This window comes from Lineus longissimus, chromosome 15 (assembly GCF_910592395.1).
Source record: "Lineus longissimus chromosome 15, tnLinLong1.2, whole genome shotgun sequence".
NCBI classification, from domain to species: domain Eukaryota; kingdom Metazoa; phylum Nemertea; class Pilidiophora; order Heteronemertea; family Lineidae; genus Lineus; species Lineus longissimus.
This window is the reverse complement of record NC_088322.1, coordinates 4826275-4850776: the sequence shown is the minus strand read 5'-3', so window position 1 is coordinate 4850776 and position 24502 is coordinate 4826275. Positions and strand designations below refer to the sequence as shown.

Here is a 24502-nt window from a genome sequence, read left to right as displayed (position 1 = left end):
TACAGTACCGGTCCCATAAGAGGATCATGACTACTACCCCTCACATTGGTTAGAATAGCCCAGCTGGTGGTTTATTGTCGATGAACAGTTGAAGCCTGCTGTGAAAATCCATAGCCCAATTTCCACTTATTTTGGTTTTGAATTTGAAAATTGAGAATGTGAGTATGAAGGGCTTGCCTGTATCGATGAATGACCAGTATCTCTTGGTGGACAGTGGCTGAGGAAGTTTCAGTATAATGCGGGTTCTTTGCACTGGCAGGTGCCTACCCGAGTAACCCTCAGAAGTCAAGACTATCAGGAATGTCAGTTATGAATCTGTGTAATTTTCAGACATGTTCCCCATCCTCAATTTTGCCCAGCAGTATTTATACCATTGACAGTACTTTACGTGTTTCAGAATTTCTGAATAGTGAGCCAGTCTTTGTTGGCATGGTTAATGCTGTTGTGAGTGCTGCTCTGATTCAAAGTGGTTATTCCATTTTTTGTTTCCATGGTCTCTGCAGGTGGTGACATACCACATCCATGTATATGCCCATGTACACATCATGTAAAGAGTATTATTTCTCGATGCAGCGATATCTTTTTTTGTAATTAGTCTATAATAACATTATATTTTCATATTAAAAGAAAATAATCTTATACATCACGTTGTTCATCCATCTCTGTCAATAAGGCTGGAAGTAGGCCATGATTTGTATTGAAATGAAGAAATGATGCTGAAACTAACAATATAAAACGAGAAGCCGATGGCCACGCTACCTCAGGTTAGGCTTAGGGGGCCTTACCTATTCCTTCAAACAGTTCTTCATTGTACCTAGTATTACATGGGTACCTAGCCCTGTGATTGGACATAACGGGGATATTTTTGCCGATGCAATGACTGTTCAGCTCCATGTCTCACCACCCTGATGACACCAAATGTACTTCTGGTAGCATGTACATGTTGTGATGGATCATCTAGTACAGTAGAAGCGACATTCAGCTAAATAACCCTTTCTAGTTTGGTTTAGAATATAAAGCTATACTTCCTAGCTGGAGCATGTGCATGGATTAACCCCATCAGTAAAATGGGCACAATCTGAAAGAAAGGCTGTGTCCTGCCATATGAAGTGGGGATGGGGCTGAAGTTCATTTTATCATTTTCCTCTACCTCTACTCCGGTAGTACAGCATATTATATTGTTTATTATACTACATTCAATCATCTGTGCCATTCACCACTGTCGTGTCTATTTTGCCCTTTTGGAACTGAAGTTTCTTTTTTCTGTCCTCGAGCATACTTGACATTTTTTACCTGATCTTTTTGATGAATAAATTGAATTTGAGGGGGAGGGGGGTCGGACCCCAAGACTAGGTGACCTGGTCTTCTTGGCCTCAAAATACTGTTGAGATGGTCCCTAAGCTTATATCTCCCGCAGGAATATCGGTGATGCACGTATAATCAATTTCTGTAGAAAATCATACTAGTTCAAGTCATTCCCAATAGGTGGCGACAGCCCAAAATGATCAAATTTGGCCTAACTTTCAAGCTTTGGCATTCCTAGCTGAACAGAGCGGACAACGTTTTTATTCTTGATTTTAGATCTTGACATCATAAAGTATCCGACAGGCAAAGAACCATTGCCCAACTCCCTGCAAAGGGTGAGATATCCGGGCTGAAAGTTCACCATGTTTCATTGACCCCTTTGAGATAGGGGTAGGGGTAGGCCTAGTACAACAACATCGAAGGTCATTTGGCTATGCTTTTTTGTATTTGGGTAGCTCTTGTTATGTATTCACTCATAACAACAGGTCAATCCAATATTCTATCCATTTCCTGCGCAGGGTCACTCATTATCCCCACTAAAGATCTCTATAAAAAAAGGTCAAAATCACCCCCAAATCAACTCTGACCCATATCTCAGCCCCTGTTGGAGGGATTGGTGAAATATTTGGCACGATTTCATTTCTCACCTAAGGGGCTCCACCCACCAAATATCAATAAAATCTGTGAAATTGCTCTATCACCCACTGCCTGGTGCTATCGTGGACTTGCACTTAACTGCATCAGTAGTATTAAGTTAGCACCAGCTAGTGTTAAGTGCAATAAACTTGTGAAAACAGCATTTTGCACTTAACACTCATTTTTCTATTATTTTAAATGAACAGTCAGCAAATGAATAGTCAGACATCATCTGTAATTGAACAACAAATGAAACATATTGGTGTTATCAATCAAAACCCAGTCGGACGCAGTCCTGAGAGCATAGCTCGAGTCGGGGCTTCTAACCAACAGAACACTGGTAGTTACCAACAGAACAGTACTAACTTTCAACAGAACTGCACTACAAATCAACAAGTTTCAAACAAGCAGTTGAATAGTTCAAATTTAGTTACTCCTAGTCAAGGAATAGTCAATTCTAGTTGTCACCTAGGATCAACTAGCAATCAACAAGGTTCAAGTAGCAATCAACAAATTTGAACTATTTGACTGATAGTGGCCTTAAAGCCAAACAAGACTTAGAAATTTTAGTTGCAACTGGGAAAAGCAAGTATTTACTTAAAACAACTAACTTTAAATGACTTAGATAATATGACAGAAAAGGAACTCTTAAAACACCACAGAATCTACCAGACAAAGATGGCTGCCAGACTTAATGATTCTTTGGGTAAGACAGTACTTAAAGCTTACACTAAATTATCAAGGTGGTTATTACCAATAGATGACGAGGATGATCTTTACCATGACCTCAGAAATGATTACATCGTTACCAATGAACTTGACAAATGGCTTGGATGGTTTAGTATCAAAATGGGAGCATTGACGGCACTTGCTTCAACAACACTTATTACTTTAGGCCATTGTCATGAGGAATCATCAATGAATACACCAAATATGACTGTCTCTGAATGTGACAAACCAATAGATGAAAGTCTAGATATCACAGATAGTGATGATAAAGAAGACTAAATTAACCTGGTCATGAGAACATAGTTCGAATTTATTCGGCCAAGATAAATGGAACTTGAAACTGTAACTGATACTACTAAAGTTTCAGTGTCTAAGAAACCTCGATCAGAGAAACAATTAGCATGGTCTAGAGAACTGGGTAGAAGATCTCAGGAATTTAAGAGGATAAAAAAGGATAAGACGACATTTAAAGTACAGTACTCCTCACCAAACAACAGAGTTGTGGAAAAGGAGGAAGAAGAAGTAGAGGAAGAAGAACCACAATCTCAAAATACTGATGTATCACTGCGTGAATCTACCAGTAATACCTATGTCTATGTAGGTTTAGGTGCAATTATTTTAGCAGCATTTATCATGTTTAAGAAACTTCCTAAAAAAGTAAGTAAAGAGCAGCGATCAGGCTTGAATGAAGCAGTCATGAAGGGATCACTCAGGAAGGGGTCAATTAGCCCTCTTGTTAAACCTGTAGTTAAAGAGAAGAAATGTACTATTCCTTTAATGGAATGATCTCATCAGGTGGTCCGAGGTGCTTGTCTTCACCACAAGAGTTTAACTCTATTCTTAACTCTAAAGAAACCTCTGTTCCTCTGAAATTAACTAGCTTACCATTCTCATCAGTGATTTCTAATTTTATGTGATTAGTACACTTATTTATCGTTTTCTTACAATTCGGTTCGAATCGCTGCATTTTTATTTGGTCACCATCTTCTACAGGTATGATGCAGAAAATGTCAGATGGTTTATTGTTGTAGAGGGTCTTAGCTTTGTCAACCAAATTAGCTTGCAGGAATAGATATTTCCTGTAAAAGTTGAGTGGTCTTGTGGAGTGGTATTTTCCTTTCTTGGTGAATTTAGTTTTCTTAAAGCCAAACCACTCATTCACCACTGTGAGCTGTTTTTTTATCACCTCTCTTATGGTTTTGCTTATTTGAAAACCTTCTGTGTTTCTCTCAATCTTGATTTTTTCATTTTTATCTAACTTGTCTACTTTCAGAGGGTACTCTTTATCCTCTGTAAGTTCAAGGGTTATGTAATTATTGTTATCGCAGTAAATTTTCACATGGCTAATTCCAATTTCTTTTATGTATTTTTGCCATACCTCACAAAACTCACTTAAACTAAAATGTCGAGAGTATGGAAATGTGTATTTAGTAATGGTGTCTTTAGTTGTGGTAGATTCATTTTCCAAATGCCGTTCGCAAACTTTCATGACTTCCTTTTCAAGTGTATCTGTTTCACGTCCAGGAGCAAATAATGTCCTAAATTCATCCATACACCATAATTGTTTATCTAAGGGCTCATTTGTTGTAATTCTGGTTATTTCGACTAGAAATGAGAAAATCCTGACTCCCTCTGGTAGAAAATCACCTGTCCACCATGAATTGTAAAAGGTTATCGATTTCAAAGTAATGGATTTTATGTCTAATTGGTCTGTTAAGTAGTACTCAAATTTGGCTTCATTACATTCTTGTTCATTGATTATGAAGTCCATTTCTATTTAATTCAAGAGATTTATTGAATTTGATAAATTTTAGTCTAATAAAATAGAATGACTGATAAGAATCAGAAAATACTTTGCACTACATGTGACAAGTACATATCATACAATAATATGGCCATTCACAGGAGAACCAAAGGTCACCTGACCAAATTAAATCCGGATTATGTCCCTATTGCTCAACCCCGAGCCCCATCACTCATCACTAAAAGTATGGATAAGAAACTTGCATTTGAGGAAAATGAGCTAGATGGCATAAAGAAAGTGAGTGGAGTAGAAATAGTAAAACAATTTGGCAAGCCTGTAGTCACCATTAGTTTGAAGATTGACAGAGAAGCTAAACAAGTGTATGAATACAGAGAGAAATTAGAGGAGGTATTATTTCAACTCAATGATTACCATCACAAAATAAGCATATCAGTATTTGCTCAGTTTGATCGTCAAGGTGAAAGTGTAACACACCCCATACAGTCTCCAATGGAAAGCATAATTTCAAGGAACCAGGCAATTTATGCCATAACCAACCAGTTAAACTACATTAAGACACAGATTGAGGAAAGGTACTTTCAAGGGTCTGGACTTACACTGAACAAAATAGAGTCTTGTAACATGACCATCTGTTCTTACAAGAGGTGTAAAGGTGGTCATTACACTAAATTACCATTTAAAACAAAAGCTGTAATCAATGTGGAGTCGAATGACAATAAATGTTTTCTCTGGTCTTTATTGGCCGCTAAATATCTAAAAGAAAATCCTGAGAGTACATTCAATATCACTACTGATATGCTAGAAATGACTTCGTCACGAGAACAGAGTTCGAAAACTACTGATATCAAAATAGACTCATTTCCTGTATGTATTCAAAAGGATATCCCTAAGATAGAGAGTGATAATAATCTCAAAATTAATGTGTTCAAGTTAGAGAACGAATGGGCTAAAAGCATTTATGCCGCAAAACTAGAACCTCTCTACCTGTCCAAGAATTATGACGATGATGATGTCATTGATCTGCTCTATTTCAAGGACCATTTCATGTACATAAGAGACATCAATCTTTTCTTCAGGTCACTCGCTCATAGAGTGTATCTTTGCAGGAGATGCATGAATTACTTTTACAGGAAGTCTACACTAGACAATCATAAAAAGAAATGTGGAGAACACGATTACTGTAAGATCAGTCTGCCTCCACCTAACAGTAAATGGTCACAGCTTAAATTTGAAAAACACTCATTTAAAAATAGAGTTCCCTTTGTAATCTATGCTGATTTCGAAGCGTTAAGCACAACAGTCAATGATAACACAACTCAGACAGATACCACTGTTACCACTAAAAAACTATTCAAACAACATGCATCAGCTGTTGGTGTTTATGTTCACTCAGACTACCCACAACTTTACAGTAGCCAGTATGTGTCTCACAGGGGTGCTGATGTTGTAGATGTGTTCTGTAACTGGTTAATCAGGCTGGAAGAACAATTCTCTAATTTAATGAACTGTAACTTTCCTCTAACAATGACAGATGAAGACTCGAGCTCTGCTCTCAGGACGAAGTCCGACTGGCAGAGATATCAATTAGAAACACAATGTTATTACTGTAATCAACCTTTAGGATATGACAAGGTCAAGGATCACGATCACTACAGTGGTAGATATCGAGGTGCTGCTCACAGCTCATGCAATTTGAATGAAAATAAAGCCATGTTCGTTCCAGTATTTTTTCACAATCTTAGTAATTATGATTCACACCTGTTTATTAAAGACTTAATGACTAAACTACCGAAGTACAAGAAACTGAAATTACTTGCCAAAACAGCAGAGGAATACATCTCATTTCAGTTCGGTTGTTTCAGGTTTTTGGACTCGTACAGATTCATGCAGTCCAGTTTAGACAACATAACCAAATCAATGCTGGATGATGACTTTAAAATTACGAGACAGAAGTTCCCAAATACCATTGATTTTAAACTATTGAGGAAGAAGGGTTCAGTACCTTACTCTTTTTACACATCACATGAAAGCTACAATGTCACTTACCTAGAAAAGTCTATGTTTTTTGACGAATTGAAAAATGAAATGGCACCTGATTCTGCCTATGATGAGGCTAAGGTAATATGGGATCATTTCAAGATCAGGAATCACGGTGAGTTCATTGACCTCTACCTCAAAACTGATGTGATCCTTTTAGCTGATTTATTTGAGAAATTCAGGGATGTCAATTTGAACTACTTTCAGATAGATCCATGTCACTGTTACTCGGCACCAGGCCTAACCTGGCAAGCTGGTTTGAAGTACACAGGAATAAACCTAGAACTACTGACTGATACCAACATCTTACTTACTTTTGAGAAAGCAATACGAGGTGGAATTTCGGGTGTTATGGGAACAAGACATGTCAAGGCAGATGAACACCACAAACTACTCTACGTAGACGCAAACAATCTTTACGGATGGTCTATGATGGAACCTCAACCCTATGGTAGTTTTGAAATGATAGATATTGATCCACTTAACATGAATGTTATCAGTAAAGAGCAGATTATGGCAATTCCAAGTGATAGTGAAGTAGGCTACTTCTTAGAGGTGGATTTGGAGTATCCAGGAAATATTAAATTTAAGTCAAGGAACTTTCCATTCTGTCCCGAATCTCTCTTTATTGAAGATGATGAATTAAGTCCTTACCAGAGAGAGTTACTGGGCGATGATAAAAGATCAAATGTAGAGAAACTAATACTAACACAAAAGGATAGTGCATTACAGAATGCTACAATTTTACCTCAAGCACGGAATGGTACTTAAGAGGGTTCATTCGGTGATATGTTTTAAACAATCAAAGTGGTTAGCACCATACATTGATTTTAATACTAAAAGACGTATGGATTCTAAGACTGATTTTGAGAAAGAATATTTCAAGCTCATGAATAATGCTTTCTACGGAAAGACTTGTGAGAATGTAAGGAACAGGGTGGAAATAGAATTGGTAACGGACGGGGAGAGAGCCAGGAGTGTAATGGCCAATCCCAGGCTTTCATCGATATGCGTATTTGACGAACAGAATGCTGCTATTAGCATGAGGAAAACATCAATGAAATTCAACAAACCAATCTACATAGGAGCTTCAGTACTTGAATTGTCTAAATTATTAATGTATGAATTCTATTATGAAGTTCTTCAACCGTACTTTGGTGAGAAAAATATTGAACTACTGTATCTAGATACAGATTCCTTTGTACTTAACATTAATACTGATGACTTAACTAAAGACTTAAAGGAGTTGAAACACTATTTTGACTTCAGTAATTATCCAAAAGATCATCCACTCTATGACACCAGTAAGAAGAAGGTGCCAGGTTATTTCAAGGATGAGTTAGGAGGAGTCGAGATGACTGAATTCATTGCCCTGAGAAGTAAGATGTGTGCTTACAGGACCAAGACTATGTCTGGAGAGCAAGGCTCGACTAGGACAAAGTCCCGAGAACAAAGTTCGACAAAAGATTACGATTCTAAAAAATTAAAGGGTATTGCCAAGAATGTAGTAAAGAGAGATATCTCATTTGATGACTATGTTGATTGTCTTGAAAAGAGTATGTCATTTTACCACAAGATGAGACACTTAACCCTTTAGCTACTGATCCGCCCGTAGCCGCCCGCCCGGCTCCTCACTGATCCGCCCATAGCCGCCCCTGTTTAAATCTACCACTGCGCCTGTACCAATGCACATAATTCACTAATAACACCATGGGGACATGGTTGCCTACCTTATAATTCATTTAAAACTCGTTTCTAGGTGTGCTACAATGTATTTTCATAGAGAAAAATAGCTTTGAATGACCATCTTGAACTTTGGTGAAAATGCCGCCATGTTGGATTATGATCGAAAATTTCGTGACACAAATTGGGTCATTGTGGAACCAAAACTGGACAGATTTTCATCTAACTACTTTCAAAAGATTGTTAGGAGACTGGACAATTGGAATATGATGGTGTGGACATTCATGAAGTACGATCACAGGGCGTAATATAGGCCGAAAGCCGATGCATGATACCGCTTGGTCACTACAGTAGTCTTACATGTAAATGTACATGCTTATACACTGTGCGTGTTTATCACCTAAAAAAAGTCAGTAAAAGTGCATAAATAGCAAGTTATTAGTGGAAGATCGATATGTTTTGCCAGTAACCCATCAATATATGACATTCTGTGGTGATACATTGACATTTTTGGTCATTTCTATCCATAAAAAGAGGTGTTTGTGCTGAAATTTTAGATTCGAAGATGGTGGGTTAATTCTGGTTCGTGGAGGGTTAATTCAACTAAAATTGCCTAAAATCGTGTAGATGTGAATGTATTCTACCAAATAAATAACACTTGTAGTGCATGAAATACAACTTTTTGTATCTCTTTTTTCAAAAGTTCTTTACCTGGTCAATATCATGATTTGGCTTTAAAACTTCAGTGAGCAGCAGGTAGAAAATTGTAGGATCCGTAGTAGCTAAAGGGTTAAGATCAGATAAACACCAAATCTATTTGGAAGAAGTTGACAAAAAAAGCCTCAGTCCTTTTGATGATAAGAGGTTCATACTTGAAGATGGAATAAGAACGTTACCATTTGGAATGTATTATGAAGGCTACATAGATTACAGCGATTCAAATTTCACTTGAGTGCAAAATCTTTATTAAACTAATGAATATGGTGGCGCTGATGGTAGTGGCACTGGCGGAAATTCACCCCTAACACCGAAGTCATGGTGATAGTGATAGTGATACACTACATTAGGATTAGGACTATTTAGTCCTGTTTGATTTACTGAACTTTTAGTTTTTCTAGCATCTCTGTCTGAGCTATCTTTTTTCCTTCTTCTAAAAAAGTCTTCTTTAAAGACTCTACAGTGACATTGGAATTGGTTTCCCTTTGTTTTTTCCTGATGGAATTTTTCATCGAAATGTATTTCTCCTTCTCCTTGAGAATCAAAGTAAACTCATCTGTTGAAATGTGTGAATCACTCATGGCCTTACTCACAAGATCATTGATGGTGTTAAGTTTTGAAATTGCAAGCATACTCAACTTTTCATGCTTTTCAATTTTCTTAAGTATGCTTTTCTTCTGCCAACTTAGAAATGAGGAAAAAAGGGCACTTCCTATTGTCACACCACCCAAAGCTAAACCTATTGGTGCTGTGATGACACCAGCCAGTGCAGACACACCAACTGAGCCAGCCGCAACGCTTACAAAATTAAGACTATGACTAATGCCAGTAATTACACTAAATGCTTTTTTGTACTTTGAAAATATCTTTCTTCTAAATTCAATCTCGCTTTCTAAGAAACTCTTAACATCACATATTTGTTGTAGTCTGAAAGCCTGAGGGTTTACTTTCTGTATGCTTTTCAGACCTTTCATAGTTTAAATGACTTTCAGAGTTTAAATTACTTAAATCTGGATAAACCTTGTTGTCTCCATCCATTTAATTTGTGGGAATAACTAGAATCAGTTGTTCTGTCATTTCTAGTGTTTAGTGTTGATCTTGCAGACACTACAGGTTTTTGAAGTACATTAAATTTTAAAGGTTTTTCTGGCCCAGCAGGTTTTTCTAACCCAGCAGGTTTTAAAGGTTTTTCGGGCTCAGGCTCCAACTTTGACTCTACTTCTGCATCTAATTCTCTATGAAATCGTTCTAATCTTTCTTTCCAATCACGTGGGCGTTTTGTGTAACCCCAAGTTCTATTCATTTATTCAGATGAAGATAAAGATGAAAATTAATTAAGTAGAAGGATATCGTTAAATTCTGGGTTATCCCAAAAATACTTGTTTGTTATCCTTCTCCACTCGTTTATCACGTTTTGGTCTCGATAGTCAAACCAGTTTTCATTACGCTTATTGACCATAAAGTTAAATGAGCGGCACAATTGATCCTTAAATAGTGTGTAGTCGACTGTGGAACTCTTCTGCCTGTTTTGTGTTTTAGACATTGGTCGAATGTTAAACCAAGAGTAACACAGTTCAGGTTTATCTTTGAATTCCTTGATTGGTAAGACATGATCCAACTCTTCTTCTACTATTGGAGATAGACTCCTCTGGTACTCTAACCACTGTGAGAAGAAACTGTCTGTACATCCTAGATTGAATGATGAATTACCAGTACACTTTCCCTTAGAAATGCGGTTAAGACCAACCCTAATTTTGTGTCTGTCTCTATTACCATTTTGGTCAAGGTAATCCTTTTTGTAATATGAATTAAAACATGATCTTCAGTTACCTCTATTTCCATCTTTACCGAATTCACCATCACTTAGTAATTTAACTTCTCCACATTTACCGCATTTCTTGATTTCAGTTGAACCACATTCTTTACAATAATCCAGTAAATTGCCTCTTCTGTTCTTTTCAAATTCACTTTCAGGTTTTGTTACATCGCACTTAACACATTTAAATGTAGGCCCTGAAACTACTGGTTGATACTGATTAACAGGATACTGATTAACAGGATACTGATAAACATTGACAGTACCATAGTTAACGTTAAATATCTGTCCTTCCATTTCTAGCTTGATTTAAAGGATAAAAAGATTTTAAATTAAGGTTTTTAGTCTTTTAGGCTTTTTATTCCTGAAATTGGTAACCATTCATTGAATTTATCACTGTATCCTTTCCATTTCACTAATCCATATTTCTTGCCTTTACTGGTCTTGCGCCTCAAGATTTTCTCGATCTTGTACTCTAGCTGGTCAGGATTAGGAACATAACTCAATTCCTCTTCATAGAAATATCCTTGAATTTCCTCTTTATGATAATCTTCAAGTTTGTAGACGATAGGGTGAGTGAAGATGATATGTTTGATTTGGAATACTTCCTCAGTGAAGTTGGGCATGTAACCTTTACCGAAAATGGACTTGTATTTTGAAATTCTTACACTGTCACCTACTTTGTACTTTGGATCACCAAAGGTTTTTTTGAGGTGAAGACCGTAAAGATTGTACCACACAGCTCCTTCGTTTTCCATCTTTCTGGCGTCTACAGGTTTCATACCTATTGATGAGTGAAATGTGTTGTTGTAGCCACTGACCAAGTCATCCAGTACGTCAATCCACTTGTCTGTCTCCTTAGCAGTGAAATAACGCCACATTTTTTCTTTAAGAGTCCTGTTGAATCTTTCTACTACCGCTGCCTTCTTATCAGATTTTGTTGAGAACCATTCTATGTCATTTTCTGTTAAGAGTTCCTTGAAGTGTTTGTTGTAGAATTCTGTACCGTCATCAAACTGGATCTTTTCTGGTATCGCCACAACTGGTTTAGCTTCCTCAAATATCACTTTAAATGCATCTCTTATTTCTTCTCCTCTCTTGCTCTTAACTGCTAGAGCCAAAGCATAGCGACTGAATAGGTCAATTACTGTTAAAATGAATCTGAAACCTTTATTCTTACTCTCGAATTTCTGCATGTCAACCAGGTCGGCTTGCCACTGTTGATCGATGTACGATACCATTGTTTTCCTGGAGGTGAATTTCTTAATGGCCGGTTTGTGTAGTTGGTGAGTTGGTAGTGTGTCTAGAAATTCTTTAACTTCTTTTTGTTTAATAAGTTTACCATCTTCCTTGACCTGTTTCCACATCTTACTCAAAGAACTGTAAGCCACGGGACTCTCGGGGTTGTAGTACAAATCCCTTAGATACTGCTGTGTGTCATCCTTTACATCCATTTAAATGGGTGAAGTATTTATTTACGAGCCACATAACATGCTAATTTCTGGTGTCACCAATTGTGGTAAGACATATTTTGCCATTGACCTCTTAGAAAAGGAGTATCGACACAAATTCCAAAACATAGTCATTTTCTGTCCAACATATTTCAACAATAAGACATATGACAGGAAATGGATTTACCAAGACAAGAGCGTCTACATAGTTAATCCCGAAGCGGTGGCCAGTAATTTGGACCTTGTGCTTCAATTTGCTACTCTGACCTTTGCTGGTTCTAACACATTATTCCTAATTGATGACTGTGCTAATTTGAGAGACACAAAAAAGAAGGTGTCCGAGTTATGTAATCTTGCCTTTTCTGGCAGGCACTACAATCTTACTGTTTGGTTACTAGTTCAGAAGTACAATTCAGTTGTCAAGGACTACAGAGAGAACATAAGAATTTTAGTATTATTTTTTAATAAGGATGAATCAGCCATGAAAGATGCCTTAAAGAAAACAGTGTTATTCCTAAGGAGAAAAGACAGTACTACATAGAAGAACTTAAGATGAAAAAAGGATCAAAACTGATCATTAGACTACAACATCCATTTGGATTTACTCTTTCACATCAAAAATCTTAGTCCCGCTTCTCATCAATGGTCTTAGTCTTTCTAACCCTAGTAAAATAATAAATTATTAATCCTAAACCACTAAGTCCTAGGATAATCCATAGGTACTCGTATTTCTTCATTTCATCACTAGGTTGGTAATAATCACTTAATTGTGGTCTCTGATGTAGTACTATAGTTCTATCGGGATGTAAATGATTGTAAACAGTAAGTGCTGAATCAGTATTGTTAAAATCAATAGAAGCGTCTCTTTCTCTCTTTAATTCAAGATTAACAAAGTCAATAGTACTCTTTCTATGCTCCTCCCATTCGGTTGAAGCTTTTTGTAATTGCTCCTGAGCCAAATCATGTCTTTTCACTTCAGCTTCATAACCGTTTTTATCTAGTGACTTGAAAAGGTAACCAGATCCAGTAAATGCTAATCCATTGATTATTGCAGATCCAAATAACATGCCAATGCCAGCCATTTAATTTCAACGAATTTAATTTCAATGATGTGTTAATACCAATTGGTACTGTACATCATGACCATTAAGATCGATGATGTCACCTTTTTCATCCGTTAAGCGAATATTCAGCTTATTGAATCTTGGTTTACAGGGAATCGCTATTGGTTTCTCAAAGGTGTATGCTATTGAATCCCCCAAATTAGCTTCTTTTATTGGTCTTGTGGTTAGCACATCAGATGTTTCACCATTACTTAATACACTAGTAGATTTGATTATGTCACAGTGAAAAACAAATTGGTTAATTGGTCTAAAATTGATGGGTTTCTCACTTACAACATCATCCTTACTTTTATTGTCTGAAGGGTAAGGCCATTCTGTTTTCATGCCAAATAACTCATTGCTTTTACCAATAAAATAGATCTGATAATGCACCTCATTTTTTCTCTTTAGGAAGTGTAAGATGGCCTTACCTGTTGGTTCTCCAAGGTCAAATCTGACAGCATACTATTTTCTTTCAACTTCTCCACAAATACTTTTGAAAAGCTCTGTAGGTCATAGAGACCATCTGGTAGCGTTATCTCTGCCACATCAAACCCCTTAACTTTGATTCGGTTATTCTCCCTGGCCGCACTGATGTTGTAAAATGTACAAGGTATTACTGCAAAAGTTAAAGTGATGCTACATGCATCTTGAATTTCAGTCTTGAGATTGACTGTTAAATCACTTGAACTCTGATCCGGGTAGTCGCTGGAATCGATGTTCATTACAGTTACCATTTAGTTAAGTAAATTATTCTTACTTCATAATATTTCTGGGTAGGATTCCTTGATCGTAAAGGTACTCTAATGTTCCATTACTAATAGCTACAGTTCCACCCAGTTTAATAATTTCCTCTAGGTTGGCCTGACTTGGGGGACCGATATTGATTCTCAAGAACCTTTTCAGTAACATAGAGTAACCAATTGTTGTTGATGCCAACAGTAAACTTTGATACAGTGTATTTATGATATCTTTCTTTCCAGGTGTATCCATTTAATTAGGATGAAAATCTAATGTTGAAGCGAACTTTGTTCTTGCAGCACCTTAGTGCTGGAGTGAAGCAATCTGAGAATTCTGGATGTTTACCTGGGCATCAGAAACCACGAATATGTGCATTTTGTATGGTCCCTTTCCAGATTTCTTTGTAATAGATAATTGAATACCATCTTTTGTGTTCTGGAGCTTCTTTCCTGATCCGTGTAATCTATTGTCTTCAGTAGTTCTCAGGTCCAACCATAAACCATAGTGATTAGAATCACCATAGTATTTCTCCATTGTCATGTTACAGTCATGAGTTTTCTTCAAATCTTCAGACATGAAGTGTTTCTTGATCTCCTCCCATTGATCCATCATTCTCATTCCTTCTGGGAACACCTGATTGGCAACACCCTCAATTGTGATTTGTACTTTACTTATGTTAGGGTTTTCAAACTTCTCTGAATCTCTAGCTCCATCTACATAGTCAGACACAAATAATAACAATAATCCTTTAATTGACATTCTTGGAAAGTTGATGTTCTCATTAATCAGTGTTTCATTAGCAGTAACATCAACTGTTTTAAAATGGTCTACCCAATCATAAAATATCGAGAAACCAGAGTTGTACTTGTTGCTCAGTTGATTTGCAATCATCTTATTAGTAACCGTGTCGTATTCAAAACAAATATTTTCAAGTTTGTAGCCCATGCTAGCTGTGGTTGCGGTGACTATGATTTCCTCCTTTGGTGCTAAAGTTATTTCAATAATCACATCTTCTTGAATTGGAAACTTGTAAAATGGAGCATGATGGTGGAATAATTCAAAATCTAATGGTATTTTGTACTTCTTATCAAACACTTCCTTTAGTGTCTTTTCATTAGCTGTTTCACCAGTGACATCAGCTTCAGCTACTCCCGATCTTAATTCTCTAAGATTTTCTGATTGAATACCCTGAAAAACTCTATCATTTCTTTCTTCTCCAGTTAGCCACAGATCTTTAAATGTAGAAAAATGGCTGTATTCGTCAAGGTCAAATATCTGCTCTGTTCTCCACTTAACCACCATCTTTGAGATTAGATTTCTACCAAGATTATTTACAACACTATTTTTAGAATCACCAGAAATGGTTACATCAGCAGACAAATAAAGAGACCTGGGTACAAAAAATGTATTCTCCCTCAATGCCGGTATTCTAACATACAAAGTTTCTTTGGGATTAGCAGAAGAGGGATTATGAGTAATGATGTGATGCTGCCTCTCAGCTTTCAAACCGAGTGGAATTCTATGTGCTCTATCTGTATTTAATAAATATCCAGTGGCCATCTTGTATTTATTTACTCTTAAAATTAATAACAGTTCCAAGAGCAGGCCTCTAAAAACACTTGCATTGACTACCTGTAGTTCAAAATTCCCGGCCATGACGTCATCACCTAGCTCACATATCATTAGGGAAAGCAATTGGAGATCTGTCATTTCGCCATACTAGCTAGCGAGACTGTTACAATGTTGTTTTTGCCTGTTTTACCGGCCAATAATGCTTCGATGCTTACATTTCTGCTCTTAATAGCTTGTAGAGAATATTCCTAAAATATTAATCTGCGTGTCCAGTAGTTATGCTTGGCTTAACACGCTAAATATCCCGGTTCAACTTGTAAACAAAACCGCGTCAATATGGCCGTGTTACCGGGGTTGACGCCGGGGATTGACGGTTGCATTTTGCATTAAAACAACGCTATTACTCGCTGTAATTGCATGATTAAAAAGTTATTAGTTCACCTAAAATGTGTAGATTAAGAGACAGGCCATTGGCAAACTTTATCTTAACATAAAACGCTATTTTCTGTGATGTAAACAACGCCATGCATTCTTCTGTGTACTGACGGACCAGTCCACTTTTCTAGAGGTGTGTTGGCTTGATCATGCACATACACTCTAGGTGGCATGCAGTCAATACGTGTCAAGCCAACTCTATGCCAAGGCCTTTAACTCGATGCCAACGTGTAACGATTTGATTGGCTGCATACAAGCCTTAATTAAATTACATTATCCGTGCTGTCTTACACCCTGCTGAACATACATACACGTCATTACCCATAATTCCTGTCATCTTGGCAACGGACATGCGCAAACGATGACAGTTTGTTTTGATAGCAACCGGCAAACACTTGTTTGCTCGTTGTACAATGACAACAATCTCAACTTCCTTGGCAACCGATTGTCAGCGACATCTTTCATTGTAACATGTAACTAAACAACCGACGCAATAAACAAGCTTGGCATAGGCCAGTCTTCATATGTTGCCTTCACCGGGAAACGAACCCACGCCAAAACATAACCTCATGTGTGGAAGCTCCATGCTTTACACACTCGGCTATTGAACTTTCTATTAGATCAATAACATTTATGCCTATTTAAAGTAACATCTGTTTAAGGTAACACCTGTTTAACATTAATTACGTCAGTGCTGCCATCTGTTAACTTTGGTTTTAACTTCAGTTTTGGATAATGAAGACAGTAAAAAGGCCATTTATTTTAAGGAATTAACCCATTGAGCTGTAGTATTCCCTAAGAATGATAATAATGAGGTGGCTGGTTCTTAGGGGTTTCTAAGCTAATTTGAGACAAAAAGGCCTGTAAGGGCTTTGGTCAAAATGGCTTCAAAATACCTATTATTCCTATCACCTCATTATTATCATTCTTACAGTTTTTCATAATTCGAATTTCCCGCACTGTCACGTGACATGTAAACCGCATAAACAAATATAGTGACTCAAGCAAGATATGCCAGAGTACATCGATGATCTTTTCAAAGAATTATGGTGTGTTTGGGAGTTGTTAGACGGCGCTGCAATCAGTTACAATCGTATGCTGATTTGACATGTTTTGAGAGATGGCGGGGATATAAGACAAAATAAGTCAAAACACTCTTGTAAATAAAGTTGTGTTCACACTAGCCTCTCAAAGCGGATTGAAACACCCTTAATCCGCTTTGAGACCTTCGATCCGGATCAACTGTTCCCACTACAAGCGTCTCAAACCACTTTCAAACCGGTGTACTCGATCCACTTGTTTTATCGAATCGAAGAAAGCGGATTGACCCGATTCGGAAGGAAACTGTAGTCTGAACTGCTCAAACCGGTTCGAGTTGGAAACGGATCGAGATCGCACATGCGCAGTTGAGTTATGATGACGTTCTTCCTTTTTATCGCATCGGCAGCTCGTGTGTATTCGCAAACTTCATTTTGTTAGCTAGCAGTGTCAATTGTGTACGGAATAACTCGAATAACTACTAAGATTTAGTACTATGGCTGGCCAAGAAGGTCCTGGAGGTGGCCGAAATGTTTGGTCGACAGAGGAGACCGTGGCATTGTGCCTTATATGGCGCAACGAAGACATTGAGGGACAATTGGCAGTAGTGCACCGAAACAATCCTCTCATGGAAAGGATACGCGGCCTACTGCTGCAGCGCGGGCATGTGAGAGATGCTAACCAAATTCGGAATAAGATAAAGGCCCTTCGTAAGTGGTATAAAGATATAAAGCAGACGGAAAATAGGTCTGGGAAGGGAGTTACAGCCCCCGCTCCTGGTTCCAATAGGGTCTATGACCTGATGGACGAGATATTGGGTCATAGGCCTATTGTGAAACCAAAACGATTGGTTGATGTGGCGAAGGACGACTCCTTCTCTGGTAAAGATGTGGACATGGTGGACTTGGAAGATGACGATCTGGAGGATGACACATCATCAGTCATGTCAACATCTTCTTTGACCTCAGTTGCCAGTGGTCGTGCATCGACAGAACGTAAGTATAAACTGGTATATGAGCTGTATTGCTGCATTGCCTTTTGTGCAGTTTTCCTTGCTAAGTGCATGTGACATGTAATGCGTACCCTTGAAAAGCTTTTGCATGTCTGGATAGGCCTATGCCATCGTCCTTTCATGCGGGAAATTATTTTGCTTACTCATTCATACATGTCATACTGGTGTCGTTGACATGCCAGATTGAGCGAGCCCCACTTTATTACAGGAAATATCGGCCAACATGCAAGTCATCCGTATACTTCATGACAACCACAACAATCGCCAATGCAATGTATTTAGCCTAGCAACTTGATTTAAGGACCAGAAGGGGAGATATTACCTTTTAATACATAAAATACCCATTTGCCTTTAAAATTTAAAGCCCAGTACACTGTAAATCCTGTCAAAGAAAGATTGATCCTGGTTTCTTAATGGTTCTGTTTTACAGACCAAGGAAAATTGAATGCAGACTTTGTCTTAATTGGTTCTTCTTTTTTAAGTGATCGTTTTATTATCAGCCCCGTAAACCACAAACATGTCATTTTTATCAAAAAAGTAAAATTTTAAGAGGTGAAAAAGTCATTTATTTTTTCGAGTTCTATAGATTACGGTAAGAAAAAGTACAACTACTTTGAAACTTTTAAAAATGAGTACTGTCCTACTATAAAATCATAGCAAATAGTGCCACTCACAATTGTGAACAAGAGGCCCAAGGGCCTGGCGCTCAGCTGAGTTGTTGCTGCGTTGTTCGTATATATTACATTACTCGTCAAACTCTACTAAACTAAGGACTCAAAGCCTAAGGATATTAGCTTCTGGATGTGTAACAGTGAATTACGGTAGACTGGCGCAATCTACTTCAAGCAAGCTCCACCCTTGCAATGTGTGCGCAAACAGATAACCTAACCTATATTGGACCATCAATTCTACACACAGCAACATGATTCATCCTCAGCTGTTACCATGATGATGATGATGATCCTTTTCGCAAATTGGTCGTCTTCTGTCTTTCTTCCATACTTCAGTGCCACCGGATGTAGTCTGCCCTTGTGAAGGGATCCTTTCAGCACCGGGGCACAAGAATCCATGCGAATTGAATCACATGGAGAGACTAGCCCAATCACCCGCTTTTGGCTGGGTAGAAATGGGTAAATCTCGCAGACTGGACCTTAAACTCTACTGCCGACGTGTGAGGCCGGTCTGACAGATGAGTAAGTGGGGTCCACCTAATGCAGAAGGCACCAGTTTCCCTAACTAAAAGGGTAACATTAACCAAATGCTCTACCCAACTCTATTATTGCCTAAAGGCCTGTGTACACTAGTAAAATATTAGCAACATTTTTACATTTCCAGTTGCAACAAATGTTGCAAAAATGTTGCGTAGTGTGTACAGAGCAAAACGCGTCTTACAACATGTTGTAAAATTGTTGCAAATTAAATGCAATGCAATTCTTTGTTGCATGTTGTAAAAATGTTGCAAACTCTTCAGCCAATCAGAAATAGGATTTGCGTCATGTGATCTACCGGAGTTCATGTGACTTGAACAAGAAGCAGGTATAGCAACTCTCAAGTGAGTGTCTTGCTTCGTAGGGTGATGAAACCTTTTCTAGAAGTTTTTGTATGACGGCTTGTCAGTCAGCCGCAACTCCTTTAGGCTGCGTATCCATAGGCTGTTCCGTGCCCTGCACAACATTCCCTTTTTACCGCCTGGCGCGCCACACGGACAATGAACCTTCGTTGGTGTTATTGATCGTTCCCATAGGTTATGCCGTGTCACATTGCGGGCATATATGCACTGTGGATTGGGAATATAGGCCCATATTGGGATTGAACATGTCCATTCTTTTGCGAGTGAACAACACGGAAGCAATGTCTGAGGCGAAATTAATTCAAGAGGTTCATCAACGGGAACTACTCTGGGACCCCGAAACTGATGATTATCATAACAAGCACGAACCTGTAATTTGTTGCTTAAAAGTCAAGTTTTATATACATGTACATGTCAATTTGATGTTGCAAGTGAAAATACAAGTTACTTGTATTTTCATTTTCAATATTCATAAGAAATTGTCTTCTGAAATAATGACAGCGTGCGGATAAACGCGATTGACCGCTGCGAAATGAGGACTACAAAGGCCTACATGACCAAAAAGGAATATCCAATGGAGACGCAGGGCATAGTGCCAGGTCACAAGGCTGTTACGCCATAACGCCACACTACACAAGGGCATACCCTATGGATACGCGGCCTTAACAGGCAGTGGTATGCCCCATCATCCACCCTCATTTTGATCCAGGGCCTGGTCCATATTCTCTTTGGTTATTTCGCCGCCTCTTCCGTCTCTCAACAATGACAGCTAAAATTGCTGCAGAAGCACTCAAAACACATCTTCTCTCCTTGGAATCATCCATTTTCCCTCCAAAATACCTATTTCCCTTTGTTCCCACTAAAAAGTTTGCAACAATTTACCAACATGTTGTAAAAATGTTGCTAATTTGTTGCAATTTTGTTGCTAGTGAACACAGGGCCTTGAAGGGCTTGTTGCAAAATTGTTGTAAAAATGTTGGTAAAATGTTGGTAAAATGTTGGTAAAATGTTGGTAAAATGTTGGTAAAATGTTGCTAATATTTTACTAGTGTACACCTTAGTCAAGTGAAACTCTTAACAAACCTTAGCAGAATGCCACCATTGAAATGTTGATAATAATGATAGCAAGTAAAAACTTTAAACAGATAGACTTGATTTTTTTAGCCAACTGCCACATGCGGTTTTCTTTATTTAGTAAATTTTGAGGTAAGTATTACAGAATGAAATACTTGAATACTAGAATTGCCTGGCTCTTCTGATGATTGCACTGGTGAACACCGAGGTCGATGGGATGTGCAAAGTCATAGCTCGATCCTCTCTCTTGGTCATCTTTGAGATGTGGTCACCAAATATGTTCAAATGCAGCTGCAGATCATTCCTGTCCTGCAAAACATGATGAGGAGATAACATTTTAATTTTGATAGAATAGGTAAGCTAGCCAAGTTTTATATCAAATACAAGGCCAACAACAACTGATAAGGCGCTAGGCCTAGGGCCGAATGATCAAGGAAGTTCATTGATATGATTGAGAATACATTGTGATAAGAGTGATGAATCGGCCCCGTTTGAAGCATTGTGCTATGTACAGTGTGCAAGTGTCAGTGTGTATCCGCTATCGCATTTATTGTTTGTTGACATTTCAAATCGCTGGAGTCGATCCTCAATTACACTGTTTATGTACATTGGCAACCTTACCCGATGATATCAGAACGATGTTTATTATTGTCTTGTTTATTCACATTAGTTCTGCTATGTGACAAGAGTTATTTGTTGAGAAATCCATGATTTAAAGCCGGACTTTGACATCGTTTCTCAGACCAACCAAGCTGCATTTCGCAGATCGTTTTTCAACGATCGTCGACGAACTATTTCAAATTAATCACATCCAATTAAACAATCCAAGCCTTCCCTAATGTCATCAACATGCAATAACACAAGAAGCCAAATATTATCGCCTATGAAATTGTGAATTTAATGAGAACTTACCTCTGAATTGACAGAACGCGATCTATTCCATAGCATGGTCTCCTTACATCTGAACTGCGCAGACTCGAGACGTGACGTTCGCTGCACGTGTGATTGGACGTGGGATAACTCGCGCGAAATTTAAAATGCTCTTCTTGGGGGGTGCTCACTAAATTGCGCCAGTAACACCACCTGGTGAGAAATTCATGAACCACGCCTATTGATAATGAAAGAGAAAGCTTTGCTCTATAAAATTAGATTTGATTCATGATCCCCAACTGAGAAATCAGCTGCTGGAAAAGTTTTTGGAAAATTTCGCTCGGTGCCACCTAGTGGCCAAACCGCTCATCCTGCCGGACCCACATTTGGTCTATTCAGGAGTCCTGAAGGGTCTCAACGCCTCAGAGGGAAAATCTATCGCCTATCCGCCATAGTTTTGAAACGTGCCTGTTTAACGGACAGACAGACAGACAGACAGACAGACAGACAGACAGACGGACACTCATTCTACCATTTACTCATATGAATAGCTCAGCTTTTCAGCTGAGCTAAAAAATCATTTAATCTTATGAAAATCTTCAATGATAAAAGAAATATAACCAAAGAAATATGTCTGCATTACTTTTTCCCTGTATAATATTAATAAATATGTGAAATTCAATTTTCAATTCTTTTTTCCAGCTGTTCTTGTGGCAGAAGCAGCTAAGCCGAGGGAGGGACCAGGCCATGCCATTGGTGATTTGGAACCCAACAACTTGAAGGATGACTATGGTAGGTTCATTTTGTATTAAAACTATGAACAAGTTTTGATCTGCGTGAAAATGTTGATTTTTTTATTAGCATGTCAGGCCCGTAGGAACAGGGGGGGGCAGGGGGGGCAGCTGCCCCCCCCCCAATATTTGGGTTTTCAAAAATAAAAATTTTTGCAAGAAAAGAATGTCCTCTGTTAATTTTGGTTTGGAAACCTCTGTGTGCCCTCATAATGGGCAGTGTCAGCACTTAGGCCTAAAAATGTCCTTAAATAAGCTTATGGTGTCAAGGTGGCAAGAGTGTATACTTACTCTTAGATGCCAGGAAATCGCGTTAAAGCATTCTTGTTTTTAAAATTCGCTCGCGCTCGGTCTTCGGGCATTCCGCTCTCAGTCAGCTAACTACTTTGCCCCCCCCCCCAAAGTCCGACACGTTCCTACGGCCCTGCATGTAACATGGATGGCTGCTTACCTCTACACATTTTGTTGTTGATTTTACACAAAAAAAACTTTTAAGATCCCTCGGAGTACAAAAAATTACAAATTTTTCATGAAAATACAGTTATTTAGGAAAAATTTACCAATATACACAAAATGTTGAAGATGTATATAGTATACATGTTTTCTTAGGAGGGCAAGCAGCTCTGGATCAGCAATTTGCATTAAAAAAATTAGTAGATATTTCTGGTTGCATGCATCTGGTAGGGCTACTAGCCACTCGCCATCTTATATATTATTTCTGAGTTGGCGAATTTGTGGCGCAAACTCTGTAGTTATTTGGGCACCAAGTAGGACGAAATTTGGTTGAAGTCATGATTAATGGCTACAAATGAGGATGGTATAGTGAAAAGAAGATAAATATGTTCGAAAGGCGCTATTTTGTCGTGTATTTTGATGTGGGCCGTGCTGTCGTCTGAATCTACCAACACCATATTATGTCTCAAGTGTCCAGAACTGTCACGCCATCTGAGGGAACTTCATGGAACCAAAGTGTTGCTCAGAAAAACGTCGGCAGTGCGTGAATTTTCTGTCACGCCATCTGTGAGAAGTTGGTAAAACTAGAGTGGCCACGTCAATTTCAACGGAGGTGTCTTCGGCAATTTGGAGCGATTCCCGGTTCGTGTGGAATTACACCATCAGCCACGTCGATTTCTCTGAACCGCGCACCGATCATTTATACATTCACTTATTGTCAATTCAGGTGAGTTGTTGGCCTAACAGACAAAAGTACTGGCAACGCTTGATCATTTTGTGTTTTTTCTTCAGTAAACTAAATCCAACTTAGTTGATTGTCGGCGTACGCAGGCCATACATGCGAGTCTGAAAACTGATCGATTGTCGGACGTAGGCAGGCCGAGCATTGTGGAAAGTAGATCGGTACATAAGTGATTGTCGGACACACGGAGCGAGCATACGAGTGTCTTTTTGCCCACTGGGCCCCTTTGATTGATACATCTAGGGCCTATCGACCCCAGTTAGTCCTATCCATTCCATATCGTATCGTTCCATCATGCCAGATCGACTCCCACTTCCCATGCAGTCTTTTTTCCAGACTATTTCATCAGCTGCCCTGCTCTCTTTCGTGATCCAAGCAAGATATCTTCCCTGCACCCAAACCGTAGGTATTTTTTATTGGCACATGACATTGAATGAATGAATGAATGAAAAGCATTTATAGGCGGCGCCTTTCCATGAGCCTGATCAAGGTGCCACCCCGTTCAAAACCGAAAACATCATTCAGAGAAGTGCTTCTTAAAAAGCCACGTCTTTAGCTGAAGTTTGAAACTGGTGATATTTTGGCATGCCTTGACGTGGCCAGGGAGGGCGTTCCAAAGAACAGGTGCACAAGACGAGAGACTCCGGTCGCCTAGCCGAGTTCGGGTTCTTTTGACGGAGACCCGATCAAGCCCAGAATACCGCGTCTCTCGTCGGCCAGGTGCAGCACTCAAAAACCCCTCGAAATATTGTGGTGCAAGACCGCTATAGATCTTATAAGCAGTCAGCGAGATCTTGTACTCGATCATTGACCTAACAGGGAGCCAGTGCAATTGCCGAAGGGCAGGGGTTATGTGCGCAGATTTCCTAAGACGGAGGACAATCCTGGCAGCCCAGTTCTGAATACGCTGGAGTGGAGCAATGGTACTTTCATGGAGACCATGCAGAATGCCATTATTGCAA

General features: G+C 38.7%; 1 long non-coding RNA gene across 1 annotated transcript in view; it reads right to left on the bottom strand.

Annotated features, from left to right (window-relative positions):
- The window catches only part of LOC135499999 (uncharacterized), a 102111-nt gene that overhangs the window by 59934 nt on the left and 17675 nt on the right, over positions 1 to 24502 (bottom strand). The gene's annotated exons all lie outside the window — the stretch shown is intronic.